The following is a 16,907-nucleotide window of genomic DNA, read 5'->3' on the forward strand; positions in this document are numbered from 1 at the left end:
TATTGGATCTGCAGTAACCTATGTGTTTCCCCAACCACAATCCCTTCAGATGAGTGAAAGGCTGCGTGACCACTATGCGTTTTTCAAGCGTTTTTGCAGCGGAATTTCCGCAGAGAAAACGCTTAAACGCTTGGTAATACGTGCCCCATGTTCCCCAATGATAATCCGCATGTGCTGTGCACATGCTGCGGAAATTTCCGCTGCGGATTATCATTGTGTAAAAATATGCAGCATGACCATTAATTTTGCGGACACGCAGCGTAATTGCCGCCATTGACTTGCATTGAAACGCTTGATATCCCCATCACTACATGTGCACACGCGGATATGAAGCGATTCAATGTGCGGATGGTACCTGGGTCTGGAGAAGAGGAGAATCTCATCCAGACCTGGGTACCATAGAACCTGTAAAAAATAGAATTTAAAATAAAAAATAAAGATTATACTTACCTTCTGATGTCCCCCGGCCTCCTCAGTGATGCGTCTGGTGTGTTGGGCGGCTCGCGGTGGTGTGAGGACCTGACATGATGTCATTTAGTCATGTGACAGGTCATGCGACCGCTGATGTCGCAGTCGCGTGACCTGTCACATGACTCAATGACATCATGGCAGGTTCTTTTACACCACCGCGAGCCGCCCAGCACACCGGACGCATCGCTGAGGAGGCCGGGGGACATCATAAAGTGAGTATATTTATTCTTTACCATTCTTATTCTACTTTTTAAATTATCACTTGGTGACACTATATATGCCGGCTGCATGGATTTATATAGTGTGACCAAGTTGTCAAGCACTTTCCAAGTGATGCTAAAATCGCTTGGAAAAGCGCTTGTCAACCCGCATGCGGAAATGTATGCAAAGATGCTTGACAAACGCTTCTACCTGGCAGGAAAAACACATGTACAATCCGCATGCGTTTTTCCTGCCAGGGAGAAGCGTAAAAAATCTGCAGCATTTCTGCATCGTGGGCACTTAGCCTAATCCATCATTAATGGCAGAAACCCTCAACTATAAGGCTATGTGCCCACGATGCAGAAATGAAGCAGAAAATTTCTGCAGCATTTCTGCATCTCCCTGGCAGAAAAAAACGCATGCAGGTTGTGCATGCGTTTTTCCTGCAGAATACATGCGGATCCACATGCGGGTTCACATGCGTTTCCGCATGCAGATTGACAAGCACTTTCCAGGCGATAGCATCACTTGGAAAGTGCTTGACAACTAGGTCACACTGTATAAATCCATGCAAACAGCATGGATTTATACAGTGTGAACCGTAAAAATTAAAACAAATAAAGCTATACTCACCCCCGAGGCCCCGGCGTGGCTGCAGCGCTGCTTCCTGGCTTGTTCCCGGCTGCCGGCATATCGCGAGACAGAGCGGTGAAGGGCCTGCGGTCACATGACTGTGACGTCACCGCAGGTCCTCAAGCGATGCCGGCATTCAGAGAGAAGACGCCGGACAGGTGAGTATAAACTTTATTTGTTATTTTATTCTTTTTTTACAGGTACAATGGTACCCAGGTCTGGATGAGAGTCTCCTCTCCTCCAGAACTGGGTACCATCCGCACATAGAGACGCATAGAAGCCGCTTGTAAAAATGTACAGTCGCGGTTTCTATGTGTCTCAATGCAAGTCAATGGCGGGAGTTCCGCTGCGCTTCCGCAAAATTAAATGACATGCTGTGGATTTTTGTACGCAGCATAAACGCTGCGGAAAAATCCGCAGCATGTGCATAGAACATGCGGAATCCCCTTGGGGACCATGGGGTGCGGATTACCTAGCGTTTTACAAGCATTTCCGCTGCGGAAATTCCGCAGCATAAACGCTTGAAAAACGCTACGTGGGCACACAGCCTAAATGGTTACTATCGCTTTAAAAAAAACTGATGTCACAGACGTCAGAAAGCATGGTGTGGGGCGTGTAACCTTCACGGTCACTGTCAGCCCCTCAGCGTGAGGATGTCACATAGTGATACGTGGGGGATTTTGTCACACTGCAATACCCTCCGACGTGCAAGTGCAGGAAGCATCGCACTCACTGCGCCCCGGCACAGAGAGCTACACAGAGAAGCCGTGCTGCGCTGAGGACGAGTCCATCCAAAGCATTGTAGGGGGAATTTGGAAACCAAACTGTATCTTCCACAAGTGAGTCCTGCAGCTACCCCCCTCTGTGAATGAGCGCGTCCTGCAGTCTGCTTCCGGGAATCAGTGTGCACAAGGTGTGTGGTGCGGAGGTGAGCGCGACCACTGAGGGCAGGAGGGGAGCGTCATAGTGGATAATGCTGTTATATTACACTACGTTATATAATGTAATATAATACAACATAGCATAGTATATTATACTGCTTTATATTACGTTACACCTCATTATATTTTGTGTATTACATTACACCTCACAACTTTTGAAGAATAGAAAGCGGGGCTAAGTATGCTGCGTGTATAGCGCGCCGCGGCAGATGCTTCCCATGTCCCAATCCACGCCCGTTTACCATTTCTTTCTCCCCTGGCAGGAGGAGTTGTCAGAGGGGCGCTGGCAGTGAGGAACATTCAGCAGACACTCCAGATTCGTTTTAGACAAAGTGGGGCCCTGGGCAAAAGTTTAAAGTGGGGCCCAAATGCTCACATATGACACCATCACACAGAAACATTTCAGTTGTATTTACAAGCGCTGAGTTCAGGTCGTTAAACAAGCGTGATCGGCAATATTGAAGTTGTTCGACGCTTGTTTCCCGTCCTCTTTACACCAGCTGAGGAAGAATGATGGGGACAGAACAATCACTAATAGATCAATCTGTCCCCATACAGTATCAGGTTATCAGCAGCACATCTGCAGTTTTCCCCGGACGATGTGCTGCTGAGTACATTTATTTTTGTTCCGGCATAAACAATCCAATCACTCAAATAGGCAGCATTTCCTAGTTTAGTATAATACACTCCATAGTCCTCCATATAGTATAATGCACTCCCCATAGTCCTCCATATCGTACAATGTGCCCCATAGTCCTCCAAATAGCATATTGCGCCCCAATAGTCCTCTATATAGTATAATGCACGTCCCATAGTCCTCCATATTGTATAATACACTCCCCCTAGTCCTCAATATTGTATAATGCATCCCATAATCCTCCATATTGTATAATGCACTCCCCATAGTATATTGCATCCCCATAGTCCTCCATACAGTATAATGCACTCCCCATAGTCCTCAATACAGTATAATGCACTATCTATAGAGTATAATGCAGTCCCAATACTGTATAATGTAGCGCCTCCATACAGTATAATGCAGCCACCAGTCCTCCAGTATTATGACCTCAGTGAGTTAAAACTTAAATACAATACTTATCTCTCCTCCTCATTCTCCCGCAGCTCAGGTAACTGCAACGCGTTGCAGTAGCTCCACTGCCCTGCACAGCGTGGCGCCCTATTGCCTCAGCGTCATGACGTTGAGGGGGAATGATGAGAGAGAGAGTGTCACATGACGCTCTCTCCTACATCATTACTATCAACTATATCGGCATCTATGATGCCGATACAGTTGAATATGCGATGCGGGGGGCGGCGCTGATGTCGGGCACCCCTGACTCACAGGCACCATAGTGGCCGCGTGGTGTGCCGGCACACCACTGCTGGGCTGCAGTGGGCTGGGGGCCCCTAGGAGAGTGGGGGCTCTAGGCAGATGCCTAGTCTGCCTGCCTCTAATCCAGGACTGTCCGCTGTATCCAGGACAGTTGGGACTAGAGATGAGCAGATGGATTCATGGGTCTCTTGTTCAGGTCAGTGCTACCTGGCGGCTAGACAGGAGGCCATGAATCTCTAACCTTCCGGCATCCCCGGCGGCTTTTGATCACCCAGGACAGCGCATTCTCATGTGTGCGTCCTGCTCATCTCTAGTTGTGGATTATTTTTTGTTCCTTCATTCACAGTTGGAGCCACCAGAATTTTTGTGCAGAAAATATGCAGCATTTACGCTACATGTGAACATGGTCTAAGGCTATGTGCCCACGATGCAGAAATACTTCGGATGTTTCCTGAGCGTTTCTGCATCTCCCTGGCAGAAAAAACGCATGCGGATTGTACATGCGGATTGTACATGCGTTTTTCCTGCCAGGGACAAGTGGAAGTGAAGCGTTTTTCACATGCATTTCCGCATGCGGGTTGTCAAGCGCTTTCCATTGATTTTAGCATCACTTGGAAAGTGCTTGACAACTTGGTCACACTATATAAATCCATGGAAACAGCATGGATTTATATAGTGTGACCTCAAAGAATGGTTAAAAATTAAAAAATAAATCTATACTTGCCTTCTGATGGCCCCCGGTGTCTTGCTTCACCGTCCCGGCTGCCGGCAGATCGCGTTACACTGAAGGACCTGCCGACGTCAGCGTCGCGTGACCCGTCACATGACTATGACGTCAGCGCAGGTCCTTCAGTCCATCTCAAACTGCTGGCATGAGAGGAGGAGTGCAGCGGGGGCCGTCAGAAGGTAAGTATATATTTATTTTTTATTTTATTCTTTTTTTTTACAGTTTTCTATGGTACCCGGGTCCGGAGAAGAGTCTCCTCTTCTCTAGACCCGGGTACCATACGCACATTAGAACGCATGGAATGCGCATCTACATATACAGTGATGCGTAATCCATGCGGTCTAATGCAAGTCAATGGCGGCGAAAAGGCAGCGCTTCCGCAATATAATTGGCAGTGCTGCGGATTTTTTCCACAATGATAATCCGCAGCGGAAATTTCCGCAGCATGTGCACAGCACATGCGGATTATCATCGGGGAACATGGCAGGCCTTCTACCAAGCGTTTTTTAAGCGTTTTTGCCGCTGCGGAGACGCTTAAAAAACGCATCGTGGGCACACAGCCTTAATGTCCAAGCAAAGTGGATGTGATTTCATGACACCTCCGCCCTCTGTGGTCTGAAGACTCTGCTGAACTGAGGAGGAAGAGCTTCAATGAAGATGTAGGAGACCGGAGAGGTGAGTATTAGAAGTCGGGACAAAGCCCTGATGTGGTGGGACAGTCCCGCTGAATCCGGGATGGTTGAGAGCTATCATTTCATTACATTACATTATACTATATTATAAACTACATTGTTATATTACACTACATGATCTATTTTAATGTCTTCTCTTTTGTTATTCTACAATATATTATAATCAATTATATATAATCTTGTGGATGCTCTGTGTTTAAGCCGGAGCTACATCGTAGCACAATATAAGTGAATGGGGTCGCATTGTGACTGCAACAAGCTAGACGCAAAAAGTACATTTTGCTTGTCATAGAGCTCTCGGGGTCACAATGCGATCCCATTCCCTCAAATTGCTCTGCAATGTAACAGCAACACATACTGAACTTTGGCTGTGGAACAGGTGTTGCAAGGAAAGTCACTGTGTAGCCCCAGCCTCAGGGAAGGGTCAGACGGGGATCAAAACACAGTGCTCGGACTGGCTGGCGACTCTTCCGACCTGCACACGACAACATGTATTTCTGTGCAGCTGTCATGCTGTGGTCAGAAGAGCCGACTGCCAATCCGAGCATTGCGTTGTGATCCTCATCCGAATTATAGGGCCGTCTGACTCTTCCCTTATACTGGCTTCTGCTAAAATAATTGTTAAGGACAGAGGAACAAAATTTGAAATGTATTTTTGTTCTTGCAAAAAAGAAAATCACATATTTCCTTTTATTCCTCCTTGATATGGCCTAATATTGTGGGGAAAAAAATAATTGCAAAATAGCTTAAAAATTAGGCCCCACGTCTCGAAAAAAAGATGCAAAACTATTTGAATATCCGATGTACAGCTTTTACAACCACATATAGAAAAAATGTCTGCTCTTGAACTGGTTGACATTGTAATGGATAGGAAAAAGTTTGCAATTTTTTTTTTTCTTGTGAGAAAATCGCTGATAAATCATTGAAGGTGAAAACTGGGACACTGACCAAACAGTGATGAAACTCAGATCCCAAACTCTAATGAATAGTAGACTAATTTTTTGCAAGAAAATTAATTGACGACGGAACAAGGCCTTAATCTAAGGCTAGGTGCAGACAACCATATATTCTCTCATCCGAGAGAATCAGGCCGATTATACAAATCACACTCTGATCAGAGATTGATCAAGGTGTGATCCAATTCTCTCAGATGTGGAGAAGATAGAGAAAAAAATTCTCCATCTTATCTGTTCTATCAGTCTGTTAAAATCTGACTTCACTCAGATGTCATCAGAGTGCAGTCCAATGTTTTCCACTGACTCATTGACTTGCATGGCCGAGTGTGATCCGAATATCTTATCAAACTCAGGAATGCTGAGATTATTTTCCTCAGACTGGCGTGGTCCAAGGAAAAAATCTGACATGTGCACGGCCCGAAGACTATCATTGGTCCAACTGCGATTCAATGTTTTGTTGGATCTCACCCAACATATGGTTTTCTGCACCTGCCATCAGTCTATTCTATAGCTGCAACAACCAAACTCCCTGTCCAATTCCACTGAAATGATCCTTATGACAATGTTTCTTGGGCTGTTGTACCCTGCAGGCTGTTGGGAAAACCAGGGTCAAGTTTGATGGATTTTAATTCATTTTTTTTACTGTGTAGTTTTTCTCTATAGAAATTGTTGTCTGCTTTCTTGTAATTGGGCCCCAAATTGTGTAAAATACCTTTAAATAACAAACTCACCAGGTACTTCCATCCCTGACGCTGCGTCCCAAAACACGTCCCGGTGTTTTGACTACAGCAGCGGGTCAACGCTATAGCCAGTTACTGGGCTCCGTTTTGCATGCTGTCATCCTCAGTGCACAAGCTCTGAGCTCAGTGACTGGCTATAGTGTTGATCCGCTGCTGTAGTCAAAACACCAAGACCGGAGCAGCAGCAGGGAGCGAGAGCTGGACTCAGAGGGTGAGTATCTGCTGAGTTTATTATTTTAGGTACTTTACACCAGGGCTGTGGAGTTGGAGTCAGTGTCCATTTTGGTGGAGTCCAACTCCTAAAATATAGAATAAATTGGGTACAGTCGTACAATGCAGTATGTGATGAATATTTTTTCATAAGAATTTGGGAAAGTTATGAAATGTCCTATAAATGTGTGTTATATTACTGATCTAAGGATCTAGGCTTTTAGTTGAGATAAATCTGTGCTGCACTTTATGTACATGCTGTCACAGGTTTACCACGACAGAGAGGAGCCAGAAGACTGCAGCGACTGAGTTCACATACTCCTGCATTGAATAGAAGCACTTCTCCCGCTTATTAAATGGTGCTGGTTTCTTTCAGCAGTGCAGGAGTTAAACTTTCCCTACTTTGAGTCTCTGTAGCTTCTTTCTTGGAAGTTCTCAGCTGTGCGGTATCAGCCACTCCCCTCTCCTATATAGTTTCTTCTCTGGCAATCTAGATTGCCAGTGTTAAGTGTCTGCCTGGTAAGGAGCGGAGGATTCAGTGTTCGGTAGAGGCATTTAAGGAGAGTTGTTCTGAGACTGTTGCTTGGTGTTTTGGCTGTGTGCATAGTCCCTTCCTCTTCTATGTTTGTTTACCTTCCTAATCCCTTTGGTGTTTTCCCTCTGTTGTCTGTGAGCGCATATTTTGTATGTTTGGCATTTTCATTTATCCCTGTACGTCCTTTCCTTGTTTGTCTGGTTTGTGTATTTACATTCACTATTCCTCCCCACTTCCCTGGGTGGGGAAGGGGACAGATAAAGGCTGATTCATTAGTACAGCAAGGTATGTGGCTCCAGCATCTTCACCATCAGAAGTAACCTGGGGAGCAGTGGTAGCTAGGGCGCCCCTAGCATTGGGGACACGGTCCTACCCTGGTCCTGGGTTATCAGACAACAGTATCATGACACATGATCAGTGGTGAGGCGGTGCTGTGCAGTCAGATTTGCGGAGTCGGAGATTTGGCTTAACGACAGCCCTGCTTTACACAGTTTCCCTGAAAGTGGACCATCCCTTTAAAAGCAAGGACAGATGTACTGGCTCACAACCTCTTCCACTGGGCTCAGCTGTGATAGCCCAGTGATTGGCTGCAGCGGTCACGTGACGTTGACACAACATCACTGCTGCAGCCGTATCTAATATATATAATTGTCTTATCCCGTCTATCTGTCTGTCTGTCTATCTGTCTGTCCAGGAAATCCCACGTCGCTGATTGGTCAGGCCGCAGCCAAACAGCGACGCAGGATTTCAGAACAAGATGGCGGCCGTTAGCGGCTCACCCTCGGACGCTCACCCTCGGACGCTCACGCTCGGACGCTCACGCTCGGACGCTCAGGCTCTGACGCTGACACTCTGACACTCTGACGCTCAGGCTCTGATGCTCAGGCTCGAACGCTCAGGCTCTGACGTTCACGCTCGGACGGTCACGCTCGGACGGTCACGCTCGGACGGTCACGCTCGGACGGTCACGCTCTGACACTCACGCTCTGACGGTCACGCTCATGCTCTGACGCTCATGCTCTGACGCTCATGCTCTGACGCTCACGCTCTGACGCTCACGCTCTGACGCTGACACTCTGACGCTCACGCTCTGACGCTCAGACGCTCACGCTCTGACGCTCACGCTCAGGCTCTGACGCTCGGACGCTCACGCTCTGACGCTGACACTCTGACGCTGACGCTCTGACGCTCACGCTCTGACGCTCAGACGCTCACGCTCAGGCTCTGACGCTCACGCTCTGACGCTGACACTCTGACGCTCACGCTCTGACGCTCACGCTCGGACGCTCTGACGCTGACACTCTGACGCTGACGCTCTGACGCTCACGCTCGGATGCTCAGGCTCGGACGGTCACGCTCGGACGGTCACGCTCGGACGGTCACGCTCACGCTCTGACACTCACGCTCACGCTCTGACGCTCACGCTCGGACGCTGACGCTCTGACGCTGACGCTCGGACGCTCACGCTCTGACGCTCAGACGCTCAGGCTCTGACGCTCACGCTCAGGCTCTGACGCTCTGACGCTCACGCTCTGACGCTCACGCTCTGACGCTCACGCTCAGGCTCTGACGCTCACGCTCTGACGCTGACACTCTGACGCTCACGCTCTGACGCTCATGCTCTGACGCTCAGACGCTCACGCTCAGGCTCTGACGCTCAAGCTCTGACGCTGACACTGACGCTCACGCTCAGGCTCTGATACTCACGCTCTCACGCTCACGCTCTGACGGTCACGCTCACGCTCGGACGCTCACTCTCTGACTCTCACACTCTGACGGTCACGCTCATGCTCTGACGCTCATGCTCTGACGCTCATGCCCTGACTCTCATGCCCTGACGCTCACGCTCAGACGCTCACGCTCAGACGCTCACGCTCTGGCTCTGACGCTGACACTCTGACGCTCACGCTCAGGCTCTGACGCTCACGCTCTGACACTGACACTCTGACGCTGACACTCTGACGCTCAGACGCTCACGCTCAGGCTCTGACGCTCACGCTCTGACGCTGACACGCTCAGGCTCTGATACTCACGCTCTCACGCTCACGCTCTGACGGTCACGCTCATGCTCTGACGCTCGGACGCTCACGCTCAGGCTCTGACGCTCACGCTCTGACGCTGACACTGACGCTCACGCTCAGGCTCTGATGCTCACGCTCTGACGCTCACGCTCTGACACTCACTCTCTCACGCTCACGCTCTGACGCTGACACTCTGACGCTCACGCTCTGACGCTGACACTCTGACGCTCACGCTCTGACGCTGACACTCTGACGCTCACGCTCTGACGCTGACACTCTGACGCTCACGCTCTGACGCTGACGCTCTGACGCTGACGCTCTGACGCTCACGCTCTGACGCTGACGCTCTGACGCTGACACTCTGACGCTCACGCTCTGACGCTGACACTCTGACGCTCACGCTCTGACGCTGACACTCTGACGCTCACGCGCTGACGCTCTGACGCTCACGCGCTGACGCTCTGACGCTGACACTCTGACGCTCACGCTCTGACGCTCACGCTCTGACGCTCACGTTCACGCTCGGACGCTCACTCTCTGACTCTCCCACTCTGACGGTCACGCTCATGCTCTGACGCTCATGCTCTGACGCTCATGCTCTGACTCTCATGCCCTGACGCTCATGCCCTGACGCTCACGCTCTGACGCTCACGCTCTGACGCTCGGACGCTCACGCTCTGACGCTCACGCTCTGACGCTTGGACGCTCACGCTCTGACGCTCACGCTCTGACGCTCGGACGCTGACGCTCGGACGCTCACGCTCTGACGCTCACGCTCTGACGCTTGGACGCTCACGCTCTGACGCTCACGCTCGGACGCTGACGCTCGGACGCTCGGACGCTTGGACGCTCTGACGCTCGGACGCTCACGCTCTGATTGTCACGCTCACGCTCGGATGCTCACGCTCGGATGCTCACGTTCTGACGCTCACGTTCTGACGCTCACGTTCTGACACTCACGTTCTCACGCTCGGACGCTCACGCTCGGACGCTCAAGCTCTGACGCTCACGCTCTGACGCTCACGCTCATGCTCTGACGCTCACGCTCTGACGCTCACGCTCTGACGCTTGGACGCTCACGCTCTGACGCTTGGACGCTCACGCTCTGACGCTGACGCTCGGACGCTGACGCTCGGACGCTGACGCTCGGACGCTCACGCTCTGATTGTCACGCTCACGCTCGGATGCTCACGTTCTGACGCTCACGTTCTGACACTCACGCTCGGACGCTCACGCTCAAGCTCGGACGCTCAAGCTCGGACGCTCAAGCTCGGACGCTCACGCTCGGACGCTCACGCTCTGACGCTCTGACGCTCACGCTCGGACGCTCACGCTCTGATTGTCACGCTCACGCCCTGACGGTCACGCTCTGACGCTCAGGCCCTGACGGTCACGCTCTGACGCTCAGGCCCTGACGGTCACGCTCTGACGCTCAGGCCCTGACGGTCACGCTCTGACGCTCAGGCCCTGACGGTCACGCTCTGACGCTCAGGCCCTGACGGTCACGCTCTGACGCTCAGGCCCTGACGGTCACGCTCTGACGCTCAGGCCCTGACGGTCACGCTCTGACGCTCAGGCCCTGACGGTCACGCTCTGACGCTCAGGCCCTGACGGTCACGCTCTGACGCTCAGGCCCTGACGGTCACGCTCTGACGCTCAGGCCCTGACGGTCACGCTCTGACGCTCAGGCCCTGACGGTCACGCTCTGACGCTCAGGCCCTGACGGTCACGCTCTGACGCTCAGGCCCTGACGGTCACGCTCTGACGCTCAGGCCCTGACGGTCACGCTCTGACGCTCAGGCCCTGACGGTCACGCTCTGACGCTCAGGCCCTGACGGTCACGCTCTGACGCTCAGGCCCTGACGGTCACGCTCTGACGCTCAGGCCCTGACGGTCACGCTCTGACGCTCAGGCCCTGACGGTCACGCTCTGACGCTCAGGCCCTGACGGTCACGCTCTGACGCTCAGGCCCTGACGGTCACGCTCTGACGCTCAGGCCCTGACGGTCACGCTCTGACGCTCAGGCCCTGACGGTCACGCTCTGACGCTCAGGCCCTGACGGTCACGCTCTGACGCTCAGGCCCTGACGGTCACGCTCTGACGCTCAGGCCCTGACGGTCACGCTCTGACGCTCAGGCCCTGACGGTCACGCTCTGACGCTCAGGCCCTGACGGTCACGCTCTGACGCTCAGGCCCTGACGGTCACGCTCTGACGCTCAGGCCCTGACGGTCACGCTCTGACGCTCAGGCCCTGACGGTCACGCTCTGACGCTCAGGCCCTGACGGTCACGCTCTGACGCTCAGGCCCTGACGGTCACGCTCTGACGCTCAGGCCCTGACGGTCACGCTCTGACGCTCAGGCCCTGACGGTCACGCTCTGACGCTCAGGCCCTGACGGTCACGCTCTGACGCTCAGGCCCTGACGGTCACGCTCTGACGCTCAGGCCCTGACGGTCACGCTCTGACGCTCAGGCCCTGACGGTCACGCTCTGACGCTCAGGCCCTGACGGTCACGCTCTGACGCTCAGGCCCTGACGGTCACGCTCTGACGCTCAGGCCCTGACGGTCACGCTCTGACGCTCAGGCCCTGACGGTCACGCTCTGACGCTCAGGCCCTGACGGTCACGCTCTGACGCTCAGGCCCTGACGGTCACGCTCTGACGCTCAGGCCCTGACGGTCACGCTCTGACGCTCAGGCCCTGACGGTCACGCTCTGACGCTCAGGCCCTGACGGTCACGCTCTGACGCTCAGGCCCTGACGGTCACGCTCTGACGCTCAGGCCCTGACGGTCACGCTCTGACGCTCAGGCCCTGACGGTCACGCTCTGACGCTCAGGCCCTGACGGTCACGCTCTGACGCTCAGGCCCTGACGGTCACGCTCTGACGCTCAGGCCCTGACGGTCACGCCCTGACGCTCAGGCCCTGACGGTCACGCCCTGACGCTCAGGCCCTGACGGTCACGCCCTGACGCTCAGGCCCTGACGCTCAGGCCCTGACGCTCAGGCCCTGACGGTCACGCTCTGACGCTCAGGCCCTGACGGTCACGCTCTGACGCTCAGGCCCTGACGGTCACGCTCTGACGCTCAGGCCCTGACGGTCACGCTCTGACGCTCAGGCCCTGACGGTCACGCTCTGACGCTCAGGCCCTGACGGTCACGCTCTGACGCTCAGGCCCTGACGGTCACGCTCTGACGCTCAGGCCCTGACGGTCACGCTCTGACGCTCAGGCCCTGACGGTCACGCTCTGACGCTCAGGCCCTGACGGTCACGCTCTGACGCTCAGGCCCTGACGGTCACGCTCTGACGCTCAGGCCCTGACGGTCACGCTCTGACGCTCAGGCCCTGACGGTCACGCTCTGACGCTCAGGCCCTGACGGTCACGCTCTGACGCTCAGGCCCTGACGGTCACGCTCTGACGCTCAGGCCCTGACGGTCACGCTCTGACGCTCAGGCCCTGACGGTCACGCTCTGACGCTCAGGCCCTGACGGTCACGCTCTGACGCTCAGGCCCTGACGGTCACGCTCTGACGCTCAGGCCCTGACGGTCACGCTCTGACGCTCAGGCCCTGACGGTCACGCTCTGACGCTCAGGCCCTGACGGTCACGCTCTGACGCTCAGGCCCTGACGGTCACGCTCTGACGCTCAGGCCCTGACGGTCACGCTCTGACGCTCAGGCCCTGACGGTCACGCTCTGACGCTCAGGCCCTGACGGTCACGCTCTGACGCTCAGGCCCTGACGGTCACGCTCTGACGCTCAGGCCCTGACGGTCACGCTCTGACGCTCAGGCCCTGACGGTCACGCTCTGACGCTCAGGCCCTGACGGTCACGCTCTGACGCTCAGGCCCTGACGGTCACATTCCCACGCTCACATTCTCACGCTCCCACGCTCACATTCTCACGCTCCCACGCTCACATTCTCACGCTCCCACGCTCACATTCTCACGCTCCCACGCTCACATTCTCACGCTCCCACGCTCACATTCTCACGCTCCCACGCTCACATTCTCACGCTCCCACGCTCACATTCTCACGCTCCCACGCTCACATTCTCACGCTCCCACGCTCACATTCTCACGCTCCCACGCTCACATTCTCACGCTCCCACGCTCACATTCTCACGCTCCCACGCTCACATTCTCACGCTCCCACGCTCACATTCTCACGCTCCCACGCTCACATTCTCACGCTCCCACGCTCACATTCTCACGCTCCCACGCTCACATTCTCACGCTCCCACGCTCACATTCTCACCCTCAGACGCTCACATTCTCACGCTCCCACGCTCACCCTCAGACGCTCACATTCTCACGCTCCCACGCTCACCCTCAGACGCTCACATTCTCACGCTCCCACGCTCACCCTCAGACGCTCACATTCTCACGCTCCCACGCTCACCCTCAGACGCTCACATTCTCACGCTCCCACGCTCACCCTCAGACGCTCACATTCTCACGCTCCCACGCTTACATTCTCACGCTCCCACTCTCACATTCTCACGCTCCCACGCTCACATTCTCACGCTCCCACGCTCACCCTCAGACGCTCACATTCTCACGCTCCCACGCTCACCCTCAGACGCTCACATTCTCACGCTCCCACGCTCACCCTCAGACGCTCACATTCTCACGCTCCCACGCTCACATTCTCACGCTCCCACGCTCACATTCTCACGCTCCCACGCTCACATTCTCACGCTCCCACGCTCACATTCTCACCCTCAGACGCTCACATTCTCACGCTCCCACGCTCACCCTCAGACGCTCACATTCTCACGCTCCCACGCTCACCCTCAGACGCTCACATTCTCACGCTCCCACGCTCACCCTCAGACGCTCACATTCTCACGCTCCCACGCTCACCCTCAGACGCTCACATTCTCACGCTCCCACGCTCACCCTCAGACGCTCACATTCTCACGCTCCCACGCTCACCCTCAGACGCTCACATTCTCACGCTCCCACGCTCACCCTCAGACGCTCACATTCTCACGCTCCCACGCTCACATTCTCACGCTCCCACTCTCACATTCTCACGCTCCCACGCTCACATTCTCACGCTCCCACGCTCACCCTCAGACGCTCACATTCTCACGCTCCCACGCTCACCCTCAGACGCTCACATTCTCACGCTCCCACGCTCACCCTCAGACGCTCACATTCTCACGCTCCCACGCTCACCCTCAGACGCTCACATTCTCACGCTCCCACGCTCACCCTCAGACGCTCACATTCTCACGCTCCCACGCTCACCCTCAGACGCTCACATTCTCACGCTCCCACGCTCACCCTCACACGCTCACATTCTCACGCTCCCACGCTCACCCTCAGACGCTCACATTCTCACGCTCACCCTCACACGCTCACATTCTCACGCTCCCACGCTCACCCTCACACGCTCACATTCTCACGCTCCCACGCTCACCCTCACACGCTCACATTCTCACGCTCCCACGCTCACCCTCACACGCTCACATTCTCACGCTCCCACGCTCACCCTCACATTCTCACGCTCCCACGCTCACCCTCAGACGCTCACATTCTCACGCTCCCACGCTCACCCTCAGACGCTCACATTCTCACGCTCCCACGCTCACCCTCACACGCTCACATTCTCACGCTCCCACGCTCACCCTCACACGCTCCCATGCTCTCACGCTCCCACGCTCCCATGCTCACACGCTCCAACGCTCACCCTGTGCTAGCCGGTCATCTCCCGGCTGCTCGCAGCAGAAGTACCCCGACCGGCGGTCTCGCTCCCCTGTCCTCAAAAATTCATTAGGGGCCCCGGGGGGATACATTTGGCAGTTAATTTAAAGTAGTGCACAACCCATTTAAAAACTGCTTCGCTGATTAGCGGCGCCCGGTCGGACGCATACATATTCTAGAATACCCGATGCGTTAGAATCGGGCCACCATCTAGTCTATAAAGAATGGAGGCAGCAATGGGCGAGTACAGAAAACCAAATGGAGTAAAAAAAATACATTTAAATTGGAAAACCCCTTTAATATGCACCGTCGTTTATTCTCCAGTGAAATAAAAAGGATTTATTTTGTTGGTTTCATAATTTTTTCCTCTGCTTCATCTGAAATAACATGTGCCAGTAATTAAAATCATTTACTTCCATTTGTTTGCGGTTTGTTTCAGGAAATCAGGATGTACAGCATTGTCTCATTTCTGTGGTTTGTGAATCTGTTCGCTGTGAAGAACATCCTCTGAGTGCGGTCAGTCCTTCATTTGTGCCAGGGGCTGTACATAACACAAATTGTGACGATCATTTTTTAGGCCACTGCGTAGCAGCTAAAATGGCCCTCATGTCAGCAGAGTCCAGGGATAATTGGGGAGTCCAGCTGCATGTTGTACAATAAATACTCATCCAAGCCAGAAAGTGTTTTCAGTGGGGAGAGTGGAGTGAGCCTCTGCCAGAGACTTCTGAGGTGGTGAGGCCAAGCCGGGCTGTGTGATTGCAGCCAGATATGGCTTACTCTGAGTGGCATGCAGAGAAAGAAGTCTGAACATATGGCCGGAGACTATAGGCATATTCCTGAGCCAGCTTCTCCCCAACCCCACTCTGACTGACAGGTCTCTCCCATGTGGAGCGGTGTGGGAGAAGCTGCCTGGACTAGTCAGGTTTCTGCCTATAGTCCCCGGCCATATGTTCAAGCTGAACATTTCTCTGAAATGTTGTGGCCACTCAGAGTAAACCATACATGGCAGCAGTCACACAGCCAGGCTCTGCCGATAGTCTAGAATGCTGTCACAGAGGGCTTACAGGTGCTGGCCCTACTTTATATTGGAAAAACCTGGTGACAGATTCCCTTTTAAAGGGACTATCCAACTTGTAGAAATTTTGTAAGCCTGGCTGCCATTATTGTAAAATACCAAAATCATCTCTACTTGCCTAAAATGTCCCCCAGCGATCCACCTCTCATTCTCCAGCATTGCTTCCGGTTTTTGTTTATATGCAGAGCGGCACACGACCGCTGCATCCGATCAGTGGCTGCAGTGTTCACGTCCACATACTTCTGAGATACGGAAGGCGCGGCAGCAGAGTGGAGGGCACTTGGTATAATGACTATACAAATGTACTCTGTGAGGAAGGACAGCTGGCATGCACTCGGTCGAGGTGCTGGTGGAACATGGTGTATACTCCAGAATCGTAAGCTGAGTGTGGCTTCTGAGTGAATTTAAAGGGAACCTGTTACCAGGTTTGACCGATACGAGATACGGCCACCACCTTTCAGCACCATTGATGCTTAATGCATGTCTACTTTGCATTTATTAAAATAACTTGCAATTTTATCATTCAAGAGTGTGCAGTGAATTTACTAAGCTTACATTTACTATGTGGGCATGGGGGTTGTAAAATATACACGTGTACAAGGCTTTACTAAAGAGAATATGTCACCAGGTTTTTGCTACTTAATCTGAGAGCAGCATGACATAG

The 16,907-nt window shown here is 53.5% G+C and overlaps 1 protein-coding gene across 7 annotated transcripts in view; it reads left to right on the forward strand.

Annotated features, from left to right (window-relative positions):
• The first annotated feature begins 1,892 nt into the window (after positions 1-1,892).
• Positions 1,893-16,907, forward strand: part of MPG (N-methylpurine DNA glycosylase) — a 35,354-nt gene continuing 20,339 nt past the window's right edge. The window contains exons 1-2 of one of the 7 annotated variants that reach the window (XM_073647922.1): positions 1,893-2,144; positions 15,608-15,684. The gene's annotated coding sequence lies outside the window, so the exon portion shown is untranslated. Of the gene's footprint in view, positions 2,234-4,509; positions 4,982-15,607; positions 15,685-16,907 lie in introns of those variants that run through there. The other 6 variants (XM_073647920.1, XM_073647921.1, XM_073647924.1 and 3 more) reach the window with 6 other exon arrangements.

This window comes from Phyllobates terribilis, unplaced genomic scaffold (genome assembly GCF_046119375.1).
Source record: "Phyllobates terribilis strain yellow unplaced genomic scaffold, ASM4611937v1 Scaffold_9__5_contigs__length_417890890, whole genome shotgun sequence".
Taxonomy (NCBI): domain Eukaryota; kingdom Metazoa; phylum Chordata; class Amphibia; order Anura; family Dendrobatidae; genus Phyllobates; species Phyllobates terribilis.